General features: G+C 41.1%; 1 protein-coding gene across 1 annotated transcript in view; it reads right to left on the reverse strand.

The window, feature by feature from the left end:
- Positions 1–13,681: 13,681 nt before the first annotated feature.
- TSNARE1 (t-SNARE domain containing 1) overlaps positions 13,682–22,620 on the reverse strand; it is a 522,750-nt gene continuing 513,811 nt past the window's right edge. Inside the window, exon 13 of the mRNA XM_030446428.1 lies at positions 13,682–14,523. The gene's annotated coding sequence lies outside the window, so the exon portion shown is untranslated. The remainder of the gene's footprint in view (positions 14,524–22,620) is intronic.

Genomic DNA, 22,620 nt, shown 5'->3' on the forward strand with positions numbered 1-22,620 from the left:
GAGTTGTAGTCAATGGGGCAGAATCTGGTTGGAGGTGTGTGAGTGGTGGAGTCCCTCAGGGGTCGGTGCTGGGACCGGTGTTGTTTAATATCTTCATCAACGACTTGGATGAGGGTATAGAATGTACCCTCAGCAAGTTTGCTGATGACACTAAGCTGGGAGGACACACCAGAAGGCCGTGCTGCCATTCAGAGAGACTTGGACAGGCTGGAGAGTTGGGCAGGGAGAAACATGATGAAATTCAACAAGGGGAAGTGTAGAGTCTTGCATTTGGGGAAGAACAACAAGATGTTCCAGTATAGGTTGGGGGCTGACCTGCTGGGGAGCAGTGTAGATGAAAGAGACCTGGGGGTCCTGGTTGACAAGATGACCATGAGCCAGCAATGTGCCCTTGTGGCCAAGAAGGCCAATGGCATCCTGGGGTGCATCAGAAAGGGTGTGGTTAGTAGGTCAAGAGAGGTTCTCCTCCCCCTCTATTCTGCATTGGTGAGGCCGCACCTGGAGTATTGTGTCCAGTTCTGGGCCCCTCAGTTCAAGAAGGACAGGGAAGTGCTTGAAAGAGTCCAGCGCAGAGCTACTAAGATGATTAAGGGAGTGGAACATCTCCCTTATGAGGAAAGGCTGAGGGAGCTGGGTCTCTTTAGTTTGGAGAAAAGGAGACTGAGGGGTGACCTCATCAATGTTTTCAAATATGTAAGGGGTGAGTGTCAGGGAGATGGAGTTAGGCTCTTCTCAGTGGTGACCAGTGATAGGACAAGGGGTAATGGGTGTAAATTGGAGCACAGGAGGTTCAAGTTGAATATTCGGAAAAATTTTGTTACTGTAAGGGTGACAGAGCCCTGGAACAGGCTGCCCAGGGGGGTCGTGGAGTCTCCTTCACTGGAGACATTCAAAACCCGCCTAGACACGTTCCTATGTGAGGTACTCTAGGTGGCCCTGCTCTGGCAGGGGGGGTTGGACTAGATGATCTTTCGAGGTCCCTTCCAACCCCTAGGATTCTGTGATTCTGTGATTCTGTGTGATTCCTGGAGCGCTGGTGCTCTCTGTACATTTTTTCCCTGGAATTCCCAGTTCATACACACATAGGGACTGGCTTAAAGGTTTGGAAGTCAGAATGAGGATCCCAGGAGGTGCCACCTTACAGCTATCTTTCTGCCACAGCTAAGAGGAAAATGCACTTTCTGATTCAATTACAAATCCTTCATTTCCCCACACCATAAATTTGAGGGGAGAAAAAAAAAAAAAAAAAACCTGCACAATGCTCATCAGTGAAACAGGCAAAACCAAATTGTTTTATAGGTGATGACTGACCAGTTGCAGAGAATATGGTGATGTGAGGTGCAATGTGGATTTTTGGTTCTTGGATGTTGTCTTTCAGTCCTTGGAAACTTCCTCTGCCTTTTAGAAGGTAAAATCCAAAGACTTGATGAACAATATAGTTAGGATAAATGCAGAAATGTCTACCTCAGAGAGGAAGCTGAATGTGATCCTTCGTTTCCCCATGGTTGTGCTTCAGCTTCTTATATGAGATATCTTGAAAAAGATTTTTATCTTGGGGACACAACATAGATGTTGAAGAGTAGTTATTGACTGGCAGGAGAGTATAATACACCTCACATATGTTTTAAAGCACAGACTAATTAGTGATACTTGCTGTCATTTCTTAATAAGATCATGGATCAGGAGCTGACATCTATTCATATAGGACCAAACTTGGCCCTTTTTATACCTGGGACATAACTGGCTTGGAATAACCTGACGCATTACCTGAAGAATTAAAAGCACTTTCCAACCCAAAATCCTTTTATCTTGCTCTAAACATGGAAAAAAAATTAAAGCTGTTTGTCTTTACTGGATATTCATTCAGTGTCAGTTCTCTTCAGCCAGCATTCAGTCTTCCCCACACAGATGTATCTGCTATCTCAGAGCCGTCCCAGTAAATCTTTTCCCACCATTCAGTATTAGGAGTTTTGAGATTTTACCCCATGGATATCACTTCTCTGGCATTGTCTCCTGCATAACTCCCCAAAACACACCTCTCAGATTTTCATTAATATACAAAGTGGCTGAAAAGATGAAAAGGAGTCTGAGGGAGAGACTTTCTCACTCTCTATAACTACCTGAAAGGAGGGTGCAGTGAGGTGGGTGTTGGCCTCTACTCGCAGATAATACGTGATAGGATAAAAAGTGAAGACAAAATGGCCTGATATTGTGCCAGGGCAGATTTAGATTGGATGGTAGGAAAAAAATTCTTCCCTGAAAGGGTTGTTAGGCACTAGGAGAGGCTTCCTATGGGAGTGGTAGAGTCACCACCCCTGATGGAATTTATAGCTGTGTAGATGTATAGAATCATAGAATCATAGAATTGGCTGGGTTGGAAGGGACCTCAGAGATCATTGAGTCCAACCCTTGATCCACTACTGCTGCAGTTCCCAGCCCATGGCACTGAGTGCCACATCCAGTCTCTTTTGAAATATCTCCAGGGACGGAGAATCCACTACTTCCCTGGGCAGCCCATTCCAATGTCTGATCACCCTCTCGGTAAAGAAATTCTTTCTAATATCTAACCTAAACTTCCCCTGGCACAACTTAAGACCATGCCCTCTTGTCTTGTTGAAAGTCATTTGGCAAAAGAGACCAACCCCCCCCTGGCTCCAACCTCCTTTCAGGGAGTTGTAGAGAGTGATGAGGTCTCCCCTGAGCCTCCTCTTCGTTAGGCTGAACACCCCCAGCTCCCTCAGCCTCTCCTCATAGGGTCTGTGCTCGAGTCCCTTCACCAGCCTGGTTGCCCTCCTTTGGACCTGCTCCAGGACCTCGATATCCTTCCTGAACTGAGGGGCCCAGAATTGGACACAGTACTCGAGGTGTGGCCTCACCAGAGCTGAGTACAGGGGCAGAGTCACTCTGTAACTCTAAGGGATGAGGTTTAGTGGTAGACTTGGCAGTGCTCAGTTAACAGTTGGACTTGATGATCTTAAGATTCTTTTCCAGCCTAAATGATTCTATGAAAAAGCCATTTATGAATCCTCTACTTGCCTTAAGAAATGAAGTTTGATTTTTCTTCAGTCTTTGCATTTTGCTTGCATTTTCTCCTTGGCAGACTGTAAATATTTCAAGAACCTGAAAGCATTTACAAACGTTGCCTTCTTCTGTCTTGCCTGGCTACCTCTGTGGAGTACTGTGGAGTACTTTATTTTCTCTTAAGTCAAATGAAGATGCAGGCTCAGAAGGTTAGTAACACTTAAAAACCATAGGAAGGATCAATATGGGATTTGGAAAAGTGGGATGAAATAGCCCTGATGAAACTTTATAGCCCACCAGAGAGAGGTTTTGTATTGGAACATTGTGATGGGAAACTCAGCCTAGACTCACCCCATCTAACTGAAGCTCTAAATTTTGAACACAGAAACCCATGGGAAACATAAGCATCTCCAGAGGGTAGTACAGTTTATCCCAAGATCTCTTTCTACTGACTGTAAAAGAAGCTGAAAGTGGCTGTTGACTTTTTTTTCAGATGCTTAAAGTAAGATGAGGCAAATCTGGGCTCAGCAGCAAATTCAACTTACCTGTAAAGAAAAGTAGCTCTAAAATCTCCTTGCAGATTGAAGAATTGCTGAGTCTGGGCTCTGTGCAGGACTAAAGGATCCTGGCACAGGCTTTCCAGCACTTAGCATTGCTGCTGAGTGTGTCAGAAACATCCTGATGGAGACATAAAGCAAGGAAAGGAAAGGCAAAGAAGACTTGTCTGATATTTTCTTACCTGCTGCTGTCAGAAATGTTGGTCAACACTGCATGCTTCTGTGTCCTGCTAACTGCCTGTTTGGTGTGCATTACAAAAGCAGTCAACATCCTCCATGGGGTTCCTTTTTTTCATTTGCTTTTTTCTTTATCAAGTGTGACAGCAAGCTGGCTACAAGGCAAGTACCACACAGAGAAGGTAAGTACCACTGTCTGCTAGACAGACTATTCCAGTGATCACTCTTGAGGTCTTTTTCTCAACAAACACATTCTGGGATCACACAGCCATGCATTATTATCAGCCAGGCCACCCAGAATCCCATGTGCTCTCCAGCTTCTCTCTACTTGCATTTCCTTCCTCCAGGTTAATGTCCTGGGGTGATGTTACTACACACAGCATAAATGCAGCCTCCAAAGCCATATTCACACCCTGTAGAGTCTTAGAGTCTGTTAGCCATGCTCCCAAGTACTCATGTCACCTATTCCCTTAAACATACAGAACTTGAGTAGATGCTCTGGAGGTAACATCTGATGCTCTTATATATGCACTACCCTGACAGGTTTCCTTCATGTCCTTCTTGGGGCAAAATTCAGCTTTGCTCTCTCATGACTTCATCTTTCTCTTCAGAGAAATGTCTCATACCTCCCCTCTGACAGCTCTGCATATTATCCTGCCCATTTTTCATTTGCTCAATATACACCTTCCTCTGGTACCAGAATTTTGTATAAAGCCCAAGTTTACCCAATGGACCTCTGCTAGCAAGTTTTTCATTTATCTCTACAATCTTTGTGAAGAGATGAGGGAAAAGGAGGCACTGCCATGGCCTCTCATTAACTTTTTGACTTTTTTCTCTGAAAAAAAAAAAAAAAAAAAAAAAAAAGACCCAGGACAAGATTATTCTCTATAGTTTACTTGTTTTATTCTTGAGCAAGGAGAGCTTGCATTGAGTTGTTGAGGGGAACTCAAGCAACCAGGCAGATGTTGCCACAGGAAAATTAAAAATTCAAGGAAAAGAGTTTTAAAAGTGATTTCAGCTGGAGTGTTGAAGAGATTCTTCAGGGATTTGATAATACTCTCTCACTGGACATGCTTGGAGGGAAAATTCTTTCTAAGCATTGACAAGCAAGGTGAGAGGAACTCCATCACTTAGATGGCTTTAAAGTAACAGTAGCAAATCTCACACACCCTGATCTCTATTAAATCAATTTAATCCTAAAAGAAAGGTTCAGTGGAAAAAGTTAGTTTTCCCCCTTCTTCAAGGCCTTAAAATGGAGATGTTAATGATTCTACAGTCATAGCCAAAAAAGATAGAAATGCCTGTTCTCATGGCTTAGAGCCTGCCCAATTTCAGCTGATTTGAGACAGCAACTCAACTGAAGAGAAAAGGTGCCTCAGGTTGATTTTTTTAGTCTATATTATGCGTCACCATATAAATAATAAAACTCTTAAACACTTCATTCATGTTTTATGGTCTGTCCAGAAAGTCCCTCAAGGCTGCACCAGCTGGAAAGCTAGGACATTGGGGTACAGTGAGGTGAAGAGATCTTTGTGAGTCCAGACAGAAGATGGAGGCAGGATTGTGACCTAGAACATCTGATCATCAAGCATGTACTCCAACAGTCCTCTGATTTTCCATTAGCTTGGGAGATTTCTTATTCATAAGTAGACAATGAGGATGGATGGAATTTCTGGGAACATCTACCTTGTTTTCTTCCTTCCAGTTTTGCTCTGTTGTTTTGTGTTTCCTCAGAAATGGGAAACCATTTGCCTTGGCAAATCACTTCTGAAACAGATAGGTGCCACCCACAGTCATTTACTATACTTCACAGATGCAATTTCTTAAAACTCAAAGAAATTAGAGGTCCTGGCCATGAGAAGATAGGAGAAAGACCTGCACCAGAAGCTGACTCTGGGACTAGGAGCAGTGAAATAAATCTCATCTCTTTTATTTGTCAGGCACTCCCTTTATTTTTCATACCAGTCTTGTGGCTCTTTGAGCTTGTGCAACCCTGAGCATCTAAACTTTTGTAAAAGCCACCAGTTAGCTGAGGTCATGTCTATAAACTTGTGATGGCCCCTCCACTACCACCACTGGTGATCAAAATGGATGCATCTGGTCAGGATGCTTTTGTTCTGCTGAAAATGGGTTCAGGTGAGACAGATAACAGGTGAGCAATCATAGAATCATAGAATTGGCTGGGTTGGAAGGGACCTCAGACATCATCAAGTCCAACCCTTGATCCACTACCACTGTGGTTCCCAGCCCATGGCACTGAGTGCCACATCCAGTCTCTTTTGAAATATCTCCAGACATGGAGAATCCACTACTTCCCTGGGCAGCCCATTCCAATGCCTGATCACCCTCTCCCTAAAGAAATTCTTTCTAATATCCAACCTAAACCTCCCCTGGCACAACTTAAGACCATGCCCTCTTGTCTTGCTGAGGGTTGCCTGGGAAAAAAGACCAACCCCCCCCGGCTCCAACCTCCTTTCAGGGAGTTGGAGAGAGTGATGAGGTCTCCTCTGAGCCTCCTCTTCTCCAGGCTGAACACCCCCAGCTCCCTCAGCTCTTCCTCACAGGACTTGTGCTGGATCCCTTCACAGCCTCTTTGCTCTTCTCTGGACCTGCTCCAGCACCTCAATCTCCTTCCTGAGCTGAGGAGCCCAGAACTGGACACAGGACTCAAGCTGTGGCACCCAACCCCAGTGCTGATCATTTGCCATCTCAAGGCAAATTTGGAAGAAACTAACACTTGTCAGTGTGTAAATATGACTATGAGTCAATCATCTTACATTCAAAAATACTGAGCAGACCAAGGGCTTTTGGAGGTTTTCTGTACAGCAGTGAGCTGGGATGTGCTGCTACTACTACTACCACCACCACTACTACCATTACTCAAGGTTACTCTTTTAGGCTGAGGGATTCCTTTCCACAACAGATTCTTGGTAAGCAATTAATAGCATGGTAACTTTGAAATCTTATCTAAGTGATAGAAAGGGTTGTTCATGTCTTTATATAATCCTTTAGACATAAATTGTTGACTAAATCTGGGACTAGGATTAAATCTAGACTCCTATTTTGGAATGAATTTAAAAAGCAAGGGGGTCTGGGGTCCAGTCTGAACCTTGTGACTACACAGAAGGATCTCCAGATGGTTTTGTCTGACACTGCCTATTATGCAGTAAACAGTCAAGTGTGCCTTGGTATTGAATTTTCTGAAAGCACTGTTGCATTTCCTATAAAAAATCATTAAATCACTGATTTATATCAACAAACATACTCTTATTTCTCTCTTATGGGTGAAGTGCAGCCCTCCATCCATGACAAAACTGTTAAAGCATGGATTTATCTCTGTCCTTCCTTCCCATTATCACTTTCTCCCTCACCTGTGCCTTAAATCAATGCAAGTTCCCAACAGATCTTAACAAGTCCCATCCCTACACCTCTGGCAACACCAATTATTTCTGTGTTTTACTTTGTACATTTTGAAAAATCTAGAAACAAGAGCAATGCATCCATGAATTATGGAAATGCAAAATACTTTTGTTTTCTTTTCCTGTGATCCTTATGTGCTCTGACATGAAAACCTCTGTGGACTACATTTTAGTCCAGCATCTATCTTCTAACTGCAGTCGTTGTGTCTGGGTAGTGTAGTGTCAAAAGTAGTCATTTTCAACAGTGCTTATGTCTGGTTCTTTAACTATTGCACTGCAGGGGTAAAAGAATGTCACTTTTCACTTTTATAGTGGTCTCAGAGGAAGAAAAAAGAAAGGAAAGAAAAAATGATGAAAAGCAAGCAATGCAGAGAGAGAGGAAAGGAAAAGGCTGGAAAAAAATATCGAAAGAAACTAATAGAGTAAATCTTTGAAATATTTGATTTTCTATATATTTTTCTAAAACCTCACTACAGAGGCTCCTTTGCCCTGTTTGTATCACCCATAAAGCCCTGTTATTTATTTGTTTTGTACCTGTGCCTCTAGTTGCTAACTAAGAAAGGAATTTTGGCATTGGTCATAACTGGAACAAAGCTTACAATGCAACAATGTCCTGTCTTCTTTCCTAAATGGCACCTAAGACTCAAGACTGACATTTCAATTACTGACAGCATCCAGGTATCACTTTTACTGTAAAACTCCTCAGTTTTTACCATGACTCTGTAGAATCACCAACCAGTTTGCCACTCATCATGTATTTTATTCATCTGCTTTCCACAGGTGGAACTGGTACACTATCCAAAGCAAATGACAAATTCTAGAAGGAGTAATGCAAAGAAGCAGCCAATTAAACCACCTTATTACATTTTGCTAAGCTGCTCCAGACCAACTGTAACCATATTTTTTTGTGGTCTAATGAGGTTCAACTCAGTTCCACAGTGAGGAAGCCTGTTATGAGTGAACATGTGAGAAACACAGCCCAGACTGTATGTGAAGGATCATTAATATCCTCTGGGTTGCTGCTTTGGAAGAGCCTGCACCTAATTATGTGGGTTAATGCACTTAAAGTAAATGGATGAATTGCAGCCGTTTGCAAAGTCTCAGGGCTCCTTAGACCAACAGTGCTGTAGATTAAGAAGTTGTTAGGGAGTGATCTGTTGACCTGCCCCATCTTTCTTCACTTTCACTCCATGTGCTTTCAGAGGCATGAAATTCTCCAGTGGAAAAAAAAAAATGTGCCTGTCACTACCATTTCCATTTTGCTTCCTCTGGCACTTGCCTAAGAAGTTATCAGAACTGGTGAACAGTAAAATACAATGCCTGATACATCCAATAACTTGACTTAATTTGGTTCAAAGTGCACCTTGCATAGGTGATAACAGGTGGCTTGCTGGCACAAAACAGTTTAGATGGAAGGCTGAACTCCTTTCAGTGAGATGTGCCTGCCTAGAAGTCAGGCAAATAGTCTAAAGCTATTGTTTAGGATACCCCTTCAGCCAGCTGAAAGAGTAAGTCATGCAGTCTAGGCAAGTTATCCAAGTATGAAAGAAAAAACCAAGTTCTCCAAGACTTATTTACATTGGAAAAAGAGACAGCTTGGGATATATAACAGAGGCTTCAAAATCGTGATGTGATGGAAAGGATTTTAGCTACCTTTAGCTACCTTTTTTGATAGAAGAAAGAAATGGATATCAAATTACAGCAGTAGGAGTCAAATAAAATGCCACTAATTATTTTTTTTTCCTTTTCTTCTTTTTTTTTTTCCTTTTTTTTTCCCCAGTTAGTAGTAGAACTTTGAAACTCTTTTGCAAGCCAAACCATCACCCAGAAATCCCCTTAATGGAAGATTTAAGCATAGAGACTGAAAGATTGATTATTTGGGATGAAGGATTATGGGTACTTTTTCCATCTTCTAGGTTCTTGTTTATAGCCAGTGTTGGAGACAGAATATAGGTGATATGGACTGTTGAGGTTAGTTAATACAACTGGTTTTATGTTCTGCCTGGCAGGGATTAAGATGTTGAATTCTCCTCAGTGAATTCTCTTCCTGGTTAACCATAGCAGTCCATCTTCCCAGCACTGTAGATTTATATTTATATTATTTTTATATTTATATACCCCAGAAAATTTTTCACATGTATGATAAAAGGGGCCTGAAAGTCAAAAAGATAGTTGAACAGTAGAAAATAGGTAAAACAGGATCAGTTTTGACACCTGTATCCCTTTGTGTAGACCTAGCTTTGAGGAGCAGTCCCCAAGTGCAAAGACTTCAGATATGAGAAATTTCACTGGTTTCTGGGTGGCTTGTCCAAATGACAGCAAGAGACTTGCCACATAAGTTTGTTTTCTTGTGTTCACAATTGTCCTTAAGACACTAGAGACAAAACTGCTTCCTATTCCACTCCTGAGTAAGAGGACCTGACAACTTAATAATTGAATTGGGTACTTAGCTCCCTGTGTTTCTGATGTGCCTTTTTAAAGTTTATTTTCTCAGGATGTTTTTACCTTTTTTTTTTTTTTCCCCCAATGTTGCCAGCATGCTCTAGCTCCTCATAATACCTATGAAAAAAGTTTTCATAGTAATTTTCCCTTGTCACATCTCATTCTCATATTATCCCTTGACTCTATGGGAGCTTCTGGGATCTGCCCAAATAGAATTGCCTGCTGTTAGAAAGCTCTGAGCTCCATTTCTCTGCCCATGATATTGTAAAGAAGAATAAAAAACCCACTATGCTAGTGAGCCCATTCAGGATTTTCACCCAAATCATCAGAACCTGGGTCAGAACAATCCTTGCTCTCACTACAGTCTGGGGGATGAGGTTTAAGAAAGCAGCCCTGGAGAAAAGGATTTGAGGGTGCTGGTAGATGAAAAGCTGGGTATGGGCCAACAGTGAATGCTTGTAGCCCAGAAAGCCAATCAAAAATCTTTGGTTTTGTTTTAGGTAAACTGGTTCAGCCATTTCTAAGATGAGATGCACTTCTCTTTAATTGCACAAGCACACAATAAAGTTATGGGTTTGGCACTAAAGCTCATATTGCAGAGAAATAAAATGCAATCCCTTCCTTCACCTCTCAATTCTATAGAGGTCTCTGCAGCATTATCTTGAAATACATGGACTAAACTATTTTACTCTGAACTGTGCTCAGGTGAACAATGTCTGATGTGAAAGCTGAAAACAATCAGGTCAAAACTCTTCACTGGTCACCAGTTCCTGGTATTCAGAGCATGCTGCATTATGCAGGTGAACCCATGAGGTTCAATAAGACCAAGCACAGGGTCCTGAACATAGGTCAGAACAATCCTCACTCTCAGCACAGGCTGGGGGATGAGGTTTAAGAAAGCATCCTTGGAGAAAAGGACTTGGAGGTGCTGGTGGATGAAAAGCTGGACATGAGCCAACAGTACACACAGCCCAGAAAGCCAATCACATCCTGGGCTGCATCAAAAGAAGTGTGGCCAGGAGTTCTAGAGAGGTGATTCTGCCCTTCAACTGTGCTCTGGTGAGACCTCACCAGGAGCCCTGCATCCAGCAACGGAGCTCTCAACACAGGAAGGACATGGAGCTGATGGAGCAGGGCCAGAGGAGGGCTGAGAAACTGATCAGGCTGGAAAACCTCTTCCACAAAGCCAAGCTGAGGGAGCTGGGGTCGTTCAGCCTGGAGAAAGGAAGGCTCCAGGGAGACCTAATAGTGACCTTCCAGTATCTGAAGGGGGAATACAGGAAGGATGGAAAGGGACTGTTTGCAAAGGTCTGGAGTGATAGGATGAGGGGCAATGGTTTTAAATTAGAGAAGAGTAGATTTAGATTGGATGTTGGGAAAAAGTTTTTTAGTTTTGGTGGTGGAAAAATGGAAGAGATTGCCCATCTCTGGAGATATTCAAGGTGAGGCTTGAGGAGGCTCTGAGCAACCTGATCTGGTTGAGGGTGTCCCTGCTTATTGCATTAGCTTTAGGAGTACCTTGTAACCCAAATAATTCTATGATTCATTCTATGATTCTATTTCAGGGATCCATGCCTAGTGTTCAATACTTTTATCAAGAGCAGACAGAGGGTCTGACTGAACCCTTCAGTGCGTTTGGGGATGACACAAAGTAGAGTGCTTTAGGGGGAAGGAATGCCACCCTGATGGACCTTGACAGGCTTGAGGAGTGGCCTCATGCAATATTATGAAGTTAAACAAGGCCAAGGGAAATATCCTGCACCCGAATCAGGGTTATCACCATTATCAGTACAGGCTGGATGATGAATGGGTTGAAAGTAGCCCTGTGGACAAGGACTTGAGGACACTGGAGATGAAAAATTAGACTTGAGCTGTCTAGGTGTACTTGTAGTCCAGGAGGCCAACCATTTCTTGGACCTCATCAAAAGAAGCATGGCCATCTGATTGAGGGAGGGAATTCTGCCCTTCTACTCCACTCTTATGAGACCTGTGCTTCAGTACTGTGTCCAGTTCTGAAGTCCCCAGCATAAGAATGACATAGACATGTTGGAGGAAATTTAGAGGAGATGACAAACATGGCCAGAAGGCTGGAGCACCTCTCCTATGAAAACAGGCTGAGAGTTGCAGTTGTGCAACCTGGAGAAGAGAAAGCTCCAGGGAGACCTTATTGCACCTTTTCAGTACTTGAAGGGGATTTATAAGAAAGACAGGGAGTAACTTTATCCAGTGTTTGTAGTGGCAGGACAAGAGGCAGTAGGTTTAAACAGAAAGAAGGTAGACTTACATTGAGGATAAGGAAGAAATTTTTTACAGTGAGGGTGGCGAGGTCCTGGAGCAGGTCCAAAGGAGGGCAGCCAGGCTGGTGAAGGGACTCAAGCACAGATCCTATGAGGAGAGGCTGAGGGAGCTGGGGTTGTTCAGCCTGGAGAAGAGGAGGCTCAGGGGAGACCTCATCACTCTCTACAACTCCCTGAAAGGAGGTTGGAGCCAGGGGGGGGTTGGTCTCTTTTCCCAGGCAACTCTCAGCAAGACAAGAGGACACGGTCTCAAGTTGTGCCAGGGGAGGTTTAGGTTAGATATTAGAAAGAATTTCTTTAGGGAGAGGGTGATCAGACATTGGAATGGGCTGCCCAGGGAAGTAGTGGATTCTCTGTGTCTGGAGATATTTAAAAAGAGACTGGATGTGGCACTCAGTGCCATGGGCTGGGAACCACAGTGGTAGTGGATCAAGGATTGGACTTGATGATCTCTGAGGTCCCTTCCAACCCAGCCAATTCTATGATTCTATGACACTGGAACAGGTTACCCAGACAACCTATGGATGTGTCATTATTGGGAGTGCTAGAGGTCAGGCTGGATGGGGCTTTGAGCAACTTGATTTAATGAAAGGTGTCCCTGCCCATGGCTGGGGGTTGGACTGGATGATCCTCAAAGCTCTGCCCCAACCCATTCTCTGACTCTGTGACTTGACATGAATATAATGTCTCATAGCAACCTCATAGATTATTTTTTTTTTTTTGATATAACATTTGTCATTCATAATGAAGTCTACAATAAGCAATAGGTAGGTTTATGTCTATGTTACCACAGGGACATTTCATGCTTGCCAGGCAGCCTCTGTAGTTTCAGAAGAGAAACACTTCACCTGGACCACCAGTGCCAAATCCATTTGCTGTGTAAGGTGCTCACTGGAAGCTCCCTCAGTCTCTTTGCACTGCATCATACCTAATGAAGTAATCACTGAGCTGCTAATGAAGGGGATTAACCAACAGGCAAGGATTGTTTGTTCTGAATCCCTTCTTCAGGTGCAGCTCAAGGCTCTCAGAATATTTGCCTGCAATCAGCTATGAGCCCTGTTGTTTTTCAGCTCTCACTAACTAAATGTAAATAATTTTCATCACTACAGGATTTGCTAAATTTACTGAGCGAGGCAGGCTGCAGTTTGTCATGGATGTAAGCAGGGAGCTCTATTTCAGAAATAAGCTCTCTGTAGTAAAGGAAAGCAGTAGGTATAATTTGCAATATCATGCCAATACTAAATTTGGTTGGAAAAAACTATCTTCTATTAATTAACTTAATCAGCAGCTCTTGAATGCTCAGTATTACATATAATGATAGAGTTATGTAGATTTTCTAGGACACATCTAGAGAAAAAAACACCTGAAACCCTGCCTTTTGTTTCTTCACCAAACCTAACTGCAGTGATTCATGAAGTTTTACAGCTTTGACACTAAGTAAGCTCCAGCAGCTTCAAGATTTCTCTGAGAATTTTCTTTGCTTAATCTTTACTGAAGAAAATACTGTGTCAGCTTCTGGGGAAGGAAGCGTGTAATTGAAATCAGTGCAGGTGAGAATCTAGTTTAATATTTGGTATTCTTTTCTAAGCCTTTGTAGTAACAAAAATAACAATAGAGCTGGGGTTTTTTTTTCCTTTTTTTTGTGAGAAACATCTTGACAAAAGATTAGAATAAAAATTTTGTGAAAGCATTTTGTGAAATTGTCTTTAATACTTCCTGAGACGTTTTAATTAAAACAATTTTTTAAATGCTTTATTTACTGGAGGAAAATTGCATTTGTAGAGCACAACACATTTAAGATGAATTTAAATGGCATTTTCAATCATGTTTTCAGCAGAAAATATTGTGAGGGGAAATGGAACAAAATCCCAAATGCTGCTTTCATAAAAGATGTGAAATGAAATCAAATGCAAAATTTGACATTTTTCATGAGATGAATTTTTTTTTTCACAGATTGAAGCTCTTCTCATTTTTAAAAAAATTATAATATGTGTTAAGATTTATTTGTCCTGCTCTTACATCAGTGTTTCTCATAAATAAATGTGATCTTCTGTACCTACAATGGGATCAAATAAACATCTAATTAATGTGGTTGTAAATGCACGTGTGAAGTGAATTGCTTCGCTCAGATCTGGCAGAGCAAATTTTACAGCAGCAGTGCACAACATGAGAGTCTGAGCTAGATTATTTTTGAAAGGTACAAAAAACAACGATAAAAAAGATTCAAACAAAACACGTTGACTTTCATGGTTTTAAATTACCAGAACTTGAGATCAGAAGCATGTTAAAAGCACAATGAAGATGAATTAATAACCTTACAGCACACTGCATACCAAATCTGGAGGAAAAGAAACAGCATTCCCCAGATACACAGGGAATATCATTAAAACCTCTAACATAAGATAAAACATGGCTGCAACAATGGGGGAAAAGAAACAAAGGAAAAATGATTCACAGTTGTACTAACACACAATATAAAACTTAACTTTTCTTTTGTACAGATGGTGTTTGTTGGTTACAGCAGCTTGATCAGTAAAGCAGACATTGATGTGGGTCCTGGATGTGAAATGCCTCGAGGATCCATTCTTCTTCACAAGGTGATCACAGGTTCTGCAAAAGGAAGAAGAACTGAGAATTATTCCTGGGATTCCCAGAGGTTTGCTGATGTGAAGTTGTTCCTGATGGAAAGGGTGGCTCCTCAAGGTGCTCCAGAAACCTGGAGTCAGCAGTGAAGTAGACCTAAGCTCAGAAAACTTGGTTTTCACTGATTCCAATATAAGGCAATTGTGGGAATGAAAGTCGTGGGAAGGCTGAGAGTATTGACAAGATAAATTTTTAATGAAAACAGAGCTTGTAGCCTGCTGTAGCAAGCAAAAGAGGAGATTTCATGTTCTCATCAATGACAGCAGCTCCCATGCCTGGGTAATGATGCCTCTACTTTTAAAAATACATTTTCCTGGTGAGTGGAATAGCTGTCAAAGCCAGAGAATGCCATTGATGCACTTGGCAGGAGATAATATCTAAGAACTGTTGATCTGGTTTTTATTTTTCCATGCAATGCAGCCACTAGACACTTTCTCTTGATAGGGAGGACTCACTGTAACGTGTGTACTTTATTCCATAAAGTGTTTCCACTACTTAATGTAATGGAAATAAATAGGCACTTCTAAATGGAAGTGCATGTTTCTCTCCAATAACTATAAAAGAAGCCTCTCTGACAAGATAGCACCTCCAAGATAGACATCAGTATTCTAGACTTACTGTAGTTAAACAAACTGTGTTAATACCCTCACTACCCCCTGAAGCAGGCCAGTGTGTTTGTAGTAAACATAACTATAAAAAAAATAAGAGGAGGCTTTTATTGTGTTTCTATTTATTCTCCTTCTGCTTCTTTAGTGAACATTGTTTGCATATACACAATGAAAAAACCCCAGACTGGTTAAACTTTGCATCAAGGGAAAGGAAAGAGACTGAAAAATAATCTATTACATTATGCAAAATACAAAACCCCCCACACATATTGTTATTTATGTCAATTATTAAAATTGTTCATAATAAGCTGTAATTTAAATAATCTTTGGACATCAGATATTCATTGTGTGCTGTGCTGCACAAACAAAGCATATGACACTTCCTTGCAGTCACATAAACACCACAAAGACCCAACAGAAACTCTCTTCTTCAATGAGAAAGGGTATCCTGAAGATGATATTAATCTAAGATAATTTAAGATGTTTTTCCATCTAAGTATAATAGCTCCCATGTTTCTATTACAGTAATCACAGATCTAATTAATAGACCCAATGGTTTTTTAGAGTGGGGGTCACCAGCTTAAGAATAACCTAAATTTTGCTGACTTACTGAGCAGCATTAATTATAAAGAGATCTTCAGGATGACTCAGGTTCACAAATGCACACTGTGGACACCTAAATTTAGCTGCACAAATTTAGAAATAGACATCTTACTAAAATCACAAAAGGATAGAGTTATTCAGACATGTGGAAAGAGGATGAACATTGCTAATCATAACTTTTTCATCCACTTAGGGACCATTCTCACTTTCCTGTTCACTTAGTATTTCATGACCTTTTTTTCAAAGAGGAAAGGCTGTAGGTGGAGTGAAAGGGAAACTACCTGGAAAGGAAGCAACATTTCTATTTCCAATCAACAAGACATTAATTGCCTGTGCAAGTCACAGAATCATGGAATGGATGAGATGGGAAGAGTACTCTGGAAGTCATCTAGTCCAACCAGCAGCTTAGACCAAGGTCAGCTGAAGAAGGATGATTTGGGTTGTGTCCAGTTGTATCTTGAGTAGCTCCAAATGTAGGGACCCCACAGCTTCTCTGGGCTACCTGTTTCCCTTTTTGGCTACTCTTAGAGTGGGAAAAAACAAACAAACAAACAAACAAACAAAAAACCAACCAACCAAACAAAAAAACCACCAAAACCCAATGAAACAAACAAAAAAATGTATTCTTATGATTAAATACATTTTTATATATTTCAGGTTGTGCCCATTGCCTCTTCCCCTGTCAGTGGAAGCCACTGAGAAGAGCCTGATTCTATCTTCTTTATACATAGTATAGTTTGAGTTGGAAGGGACATTAAGGATTACCTAGTTCCTACTCCCTTGCATGGGCAAGGATACCTCCCATGAGACCAGGTTGCTCCAAGCCCCATCCAACCTGGCCTTGAACACCTCCGGGGATGGGGTTTCCACCACCTCCCTGGGCAACCTGTACCAGTGTCTCACCACCTTCACAGGAAAGAATTTCTTCCTAACATCTAACCTAAATCTACCCTCTATACCCTCCATCAGGTATTTATACAGGTGGATAAGATCCTCCTGAGCCCTCTCTTCCTCAGGCTGCAGTCCCAGCTCCCTCATCTCCTCCTCATATGTCAGATCCCCTGGCCCCTTAAACAATTTTTTGACTCTTTGCTGGATTTACTCCAGCATGTCCATATCTCTCTTTTGTCCTGGGGAGCCCAGCACTGGACAAAGTACTCAAGATATTTCTCACCAGTGCTTAGGAAGGGGCAAGGATCAAGTCCCTTGTCCTGAGGACAACCCTTTGCTGAAGCTATTGCATGTTAGCATCAGCCAGCTGGTTGTCTGGATCCCTTAACACTGTTCTCAGTGCAGTCTCATTCATGCCAAGCAATTGATAAGTGACAAATTCAAAATAAATCACTATCAGATACCTGCCTCACACTCATTTTCCATTTCTGTGTGGATGTGTGTGTGTATTCATGTGCTTGCACATAAATACATGTGTGCAGGAGGGAAAGGATGAAGTCTAATCAGATCCTGCAGACCTTGACAAGCTTCTTCACAGAGGACTAGGATGAAGGGCACCAGATGTCTGACATGAAAACAAATCCTACTACCAGCACAGGTCATTAGTCCTGGCAGGCTCTGCAGATACTGAGGGTTATGAATCTTGATTTGCAGGCAGGGAAAATATTCATATTGCAAAAGCCATTTAAATTAGAAATAGATAACCCACAGACTTGCTGCTTGATTGTGGTAAGAGAGATTCTCCAGACACAGCCTAAGTAAAAGTTATATTGGGTCAACAAACCAACAGACTTAATGTAGTTTCTGGTTTAGCTAAGGATAAACAGGAGACATGTTGAGTAACTGAAAAAGGGTTTGACTTCTGCCATACTCTGAGGTTTTGATTAAAGTTTTTTTTTACAATTTGTTGTAGGAACAGTTATGTTGACCTTAACAGTTTCAGTCATGCACTGTTCAGTCTTGCTTTAGCTGCTATACAAATAGAGAACTAAATTACAATCCCAAGGACAAAAATAACAATAATAATAAAAAAGTTTTGATAGATATGTTGGTAGATCATTTTGTTTTTAATAACTGGGGAAATATACCAGTAGAAACCTGGCTGATTTGAGGCTTTGTCTGTCCATATTTCAGAGAGTCATTTCTATTACCTTCATAGTTTGTTTTTTCTTTCATGCATAAAGACAGAGGGTAAGAAAGCCAAAGGGCAAATGAGAAAAAAAAAAACAAGACCCTGCTGCTATCAGGCTGCTAAAATTTTTCTCCTGTGCAGGCTAACAGAGCTCTTTCCTGTGAACTCCAAAACCAGACTGTAAAGAGCTGCCCCAGCTGCATGGTAGCTCGAAGTTGCAATAGGTACCTGGGCTATAGATCAAACCTACAGCCCTCTTTGGCTTCTGAAGAACATTTTTCACCCCTTTGTGTTTTACAGTGTAGCCTCTGCCAACTTATTTACTTATTTCAGGCTGTTCTGCCTGTGAATTAAAGAGTTGTCTCATGCCAAGATACATTCTCCATAGTAATAAACCAATTCGAACTTATCTACTGTTGTTTCATATGAAGTGAGATCTTTCTTTCCTCTGACTAAATGTGGCAAACAGCTCACACTGGGTAAGTTCTAGTTATAGAAATTTTGTTTTTTGCAAATTTATACAAATTTAAGGCTTTTTCATAAATATTAACCTCAGTGGACTTGCCTGTTAGAGAAGGTTCATCCACAGAAATTGTTGTCCATTTCTAGTAATAGTTTACCACTATATAGGCAGAGATTTTTGGCCAGTTGAATGACTCTTTGAAAGACCTCATTGCAATCTAACTGAGATGACCAAACAATGAAAATTATCAAGAGGAAGTTGATCCAAAGCTCACCAAAATCAGTGCAAGCACTCCCATTGGCTTCATCTGGCTTTGCATTAGGACCATACAAAAGTTGCTCTGCAAAGTCATAGTCAGGAAATACACACTGTTGAAGTAGGTCTGGTGAGTTGATGGGTAATATTAGGACAGAATGAACAGGTATTGATATTGAGTGCTGAAAACACAGACATGGAAACAGCTCTTCAGAGCTACTCATAGCCACCTTCTCAGCATCTCAAACACCAGCAGGAATTTACCATGTGCCAGAGCTGGACCCTCTGGGTGAGTATCCTGAGTTGCAGCCCCCGCAAAGGAGATGTTAGGTCCTTGTCTTGATTTTGCCACTGCTGTTTAATTCAGGGGGTTGGATTTTGGTTTTTGGAGGGTGGGGGTTTAAAAATCATTGGTTCAGTTCACATTCCACTTAACCTCTTTTCAAAGCACAAATGTCTTGATGTTTACAGACTGTACCCTTCACATATGCAAATCTACACCAATTAAGCCTGTGTTCTGTCACAATACATTGTATTTTTCTTCTTTCCCCCGAAACTGTTGTATGCTCATACCACTTTCAGATATAAACTGGAATGTAGTTGCCAAATATGACAGAGCTGAGACCTTGCAACAGCATCTCAATTATGACAGGGAACCTAAACTCATCCAAAAAGCTGATAGTTGAGACAGCATCATGAACCATGAGGATCTAAGTTTTCTCTTTTTGAAAGCCCTCAAGGAAGTGCTGAAAAAGCAGTGAACCTCACTTAAAAATAAGACCTTGCTTCTTCTCAAAGTCACAACTCACAGAAGATGCTTCCTCTAGAAAATGCATACTCATACTCATTTTCTCCTCAGAGTATCTTTCTTGTAGCAGCACTGTCATCCTATTCTCAAAAAAATTTCCCTGGCATTTGGGATTTCCTTGCTAACATTGCAATAACAAACTGAAGACACTTATCTGGAACCACTTTCTTCAGAAGAATGTAATGTGGAACAGTAAGGCTCGAGGTACAGAAGAGTTATAACTTCATTTTGTTGCTTTGAAAAAAAAAATTAAAATTGCTAGCAATGTGTGATCCAAGTAACATAAAAGATATGGCACTAAATGACCATAAAAATAGCATCAGTCTTTCTCCATCCGTGAGCTCACCTTAAGCTATGTTAACTTTGTTCAGCTACAAGATGTACTCTTTTTCTTGCATTTATTTCTTTAGTTTTCAAAAAAAAAAGAATCTGGAGAGCTTTGTGTGTAGAGACCTTGTTGGGTGAATAGTGAGAAACCCCATTTCTCATGTGGATGATGAAAAGGAGCAGACAGCACAGAGAGCCCAGATTTGCCAATGTTTCAGGACAGGATGTGTCTTCATGTTGTCCCTTGGAACAAAAAGGCACTTTTGCAGTGGTCAGGCAAAAGGTGCTGGCAGAGAACAGCAGGGACTGTGCTTTGTTGCCTTGAAAAAAAAAAATTTAAATTGCTAGCAATGTGTGATCCAAGTAACATAAAAGATATGGCACTAAATGGCCAAGAAAACAGCATCGATCTTTCTCCATCCGTGAGCTCACTTTAAGCTATGTTAACTTTGCTCAGCTACAAGATGCACTCTTTTTCTTGCATTTCTCTCTTTATTTTTAAAAGAGCAATCTGGAGAGCTTTGAGTGTAGAGACCTTGTTGGGTGAATAGTGAGAAATCCCATTTCTCATGTGGATGATGAAAAGGAGCGGACAGCATAGAGAGCCCAGATTTGCCAACGTTTCAGGACAGGATGTGTCTTCATGTTGTCCCTTGGGACAAAAAGGCATTTTTGCAGTGGTCAGGCAAAAGGTGCTGGCAGAGAACAGCAGGGACTGTGCTCCCACAGCACATCTTTGATTAAATTTCTACATTAATGGAGGTAATTTGAAGATTTTATCTTAAAAAGATAGAGGCACTACCAGTTACACAGCCTATTTGTCTCCTTCTTGCCTCACCTTCAGAGTGCTCCAAGGCAATCTGAACATTCATCTTTCTTTTTTTCTTTAAATATTCTTTAACCTCAGTGTCCTCAGGTGCAAGTTAATGTTTGAGCCAGACAGCAAATATTCCCCAAACTTTATGGACAAGTGACTACATTTGCTTTGAAACAGGGCACAACTCTTTTTGTCTGTGTAGTCATTGACTCTCTTTCCCTAGAAAGAAAGGCCTCCCCTACCTGCATTTGGGAAATCCTCTTGTGTGGAGGGAAGAAGCAGCTAGAAAATAAATTTTAGGAATATGCTGGGTTATTCTGGGAAGTGCTCAGGATAACAGTGGAATGAGGGACAGAAAACACTGGTCAGGTAAAAGGTCACATAGCAGACCTGATGCATCATCAGTTTCCACCAGTGTGGCAAATCTTATGTTCCTTTGGGAACACACAGAATCACTGGCATTTGACTTTCAGCTTGGATTAACTCTCAGGAAGAAGGATGCTGACTCTGAGTAAAATATGCCTGGTTCATGAAAAGACAATTTCAAGGAGATGGATGCTGAAACACTGGGTTAGGTAGCCAAGGCCACCTCACATCACTCAGTACCCATTCTCTGTATCATTATTATTTCACCATCCCTGAGAATCTGCTAAGAGTCATAGGGAAATACCAGCTTTTCACCTTGCAGCAGTGTTTAACTACAGAGCAAGCAAATCAAAGCTGTAAAAGGTGGCAGAAGTCCTTAAATTCTCATTTGTATGTTAGTGGCCATGGAGCTGATAAACCCTAAAAAAGCCCTGAAGACACACAACATGGGTAACATGAAACTCCAGCCATTTCAGCTAAAGAAGCAGGAACTTTATGCTCTGTTGTTTGCTTAAATAGCACTGGTGGAAGTATTTACATGGTTTGTGCAGAACTAGAGAAAAAGAGAGTTGAAAATCCCACCTGTCAGGAAAGAAAAGCACAGGGAAACTATGCACATTGTAAATTGGTGTTTCAGTGCAGCAGAGCTGCATAGTTAAATGCAATAAATTGCATTAAATCTACTTCAGATTTATTAATTTATATTTTTTAAAGGCTGGAAGGGAACTGTGAAGGGAAGAGAAATTATTTTAGTCAATGAGGACAGAGAAGTAATGGCTAAAACCCCTAGTACTAGAATTAGAACTGCAGCTTGTAATGTTTTCATTAAGAGCACTACTGGAAATAAATTGCTGCACAGAAAACTAATTAAAAACAGAACTAATAAATTCCATACATGTAAACATAATGCATTTTGCATCCATCTGAGCACTCTGGGTGATGCTGTTTTTAGCTACATATGTTGGTGTTATTCATGCAGATGGTGCCAGGGCTGGAGCACTGAATGGGAGTTTGCTTCACATGGCTGCTTCACTTCTGCTTTAACATTAAGGACTGGATTAATGCAAAACCTAAACCCATCAGAAAGGAGATATTTTAGTAGATACCAGAGAGACTCAAGCAGTTAGTGCCTGCATCAGAGGATCCTTGTGGCAGGAAAAGGCAGATATGGCAGGAGAGTCACTCTGATATATGTAGATAACCTTGATATGTCTTTTGGATACCTCCTGATTTTGGGTATCAAAGCTTTTTTTATAGATGAAGTCCACTAAACAAAAGACAAATAATGAAAAAAAAAAAAAAAAAAGATCTCCATTTAGGTATTTTTAACAGATCTTGGATACCACAGCAACTAAGATCTTTGACAGACTTAATGTAAAGTGAAAAAACTACTCTAGACAAAATACAGAAGAGTGAACTGTAGGGAATTACTGTGAATCCATGGAAGGAAAAGAACTTGTGAGTTACTTTTAACTTTACGTCTCCAGATTAAAAAAAAAAGTTTTAAAAAAAACAATAAGTAAAAAGCAGTAGAACTATAGTTACTGCACAGTTTTCTCTATCCAACACAACAAAGATCTCCTAGAAAATAAGAATTAGCAAGGAATTTTGGCACTGCTCACTGCCTTTTCCAGAGTGACATTCATGGACATCATGTTTAGTTGGCTGAGCAGGAGCCTCATACACACTGAGCAGAAGGTTTTCCTCTCTCCTCAGATACTGAAATTCACCCTT

This window comes from Calypte anna, chromosome 2 (assembly GCF_003957555.1).
Source record: "Calypte anna isolate BGI_N300 chromosome 2, bCalAnn1_v1.p, whole genome shotgun sequence".
Classification (NCBI taxonomy): domain Eukaryota; kingdom Metazoa; phylum Chordata; class Aves; order Apodiformes; family Trochilidae; genus Calypte; species Calypte anna.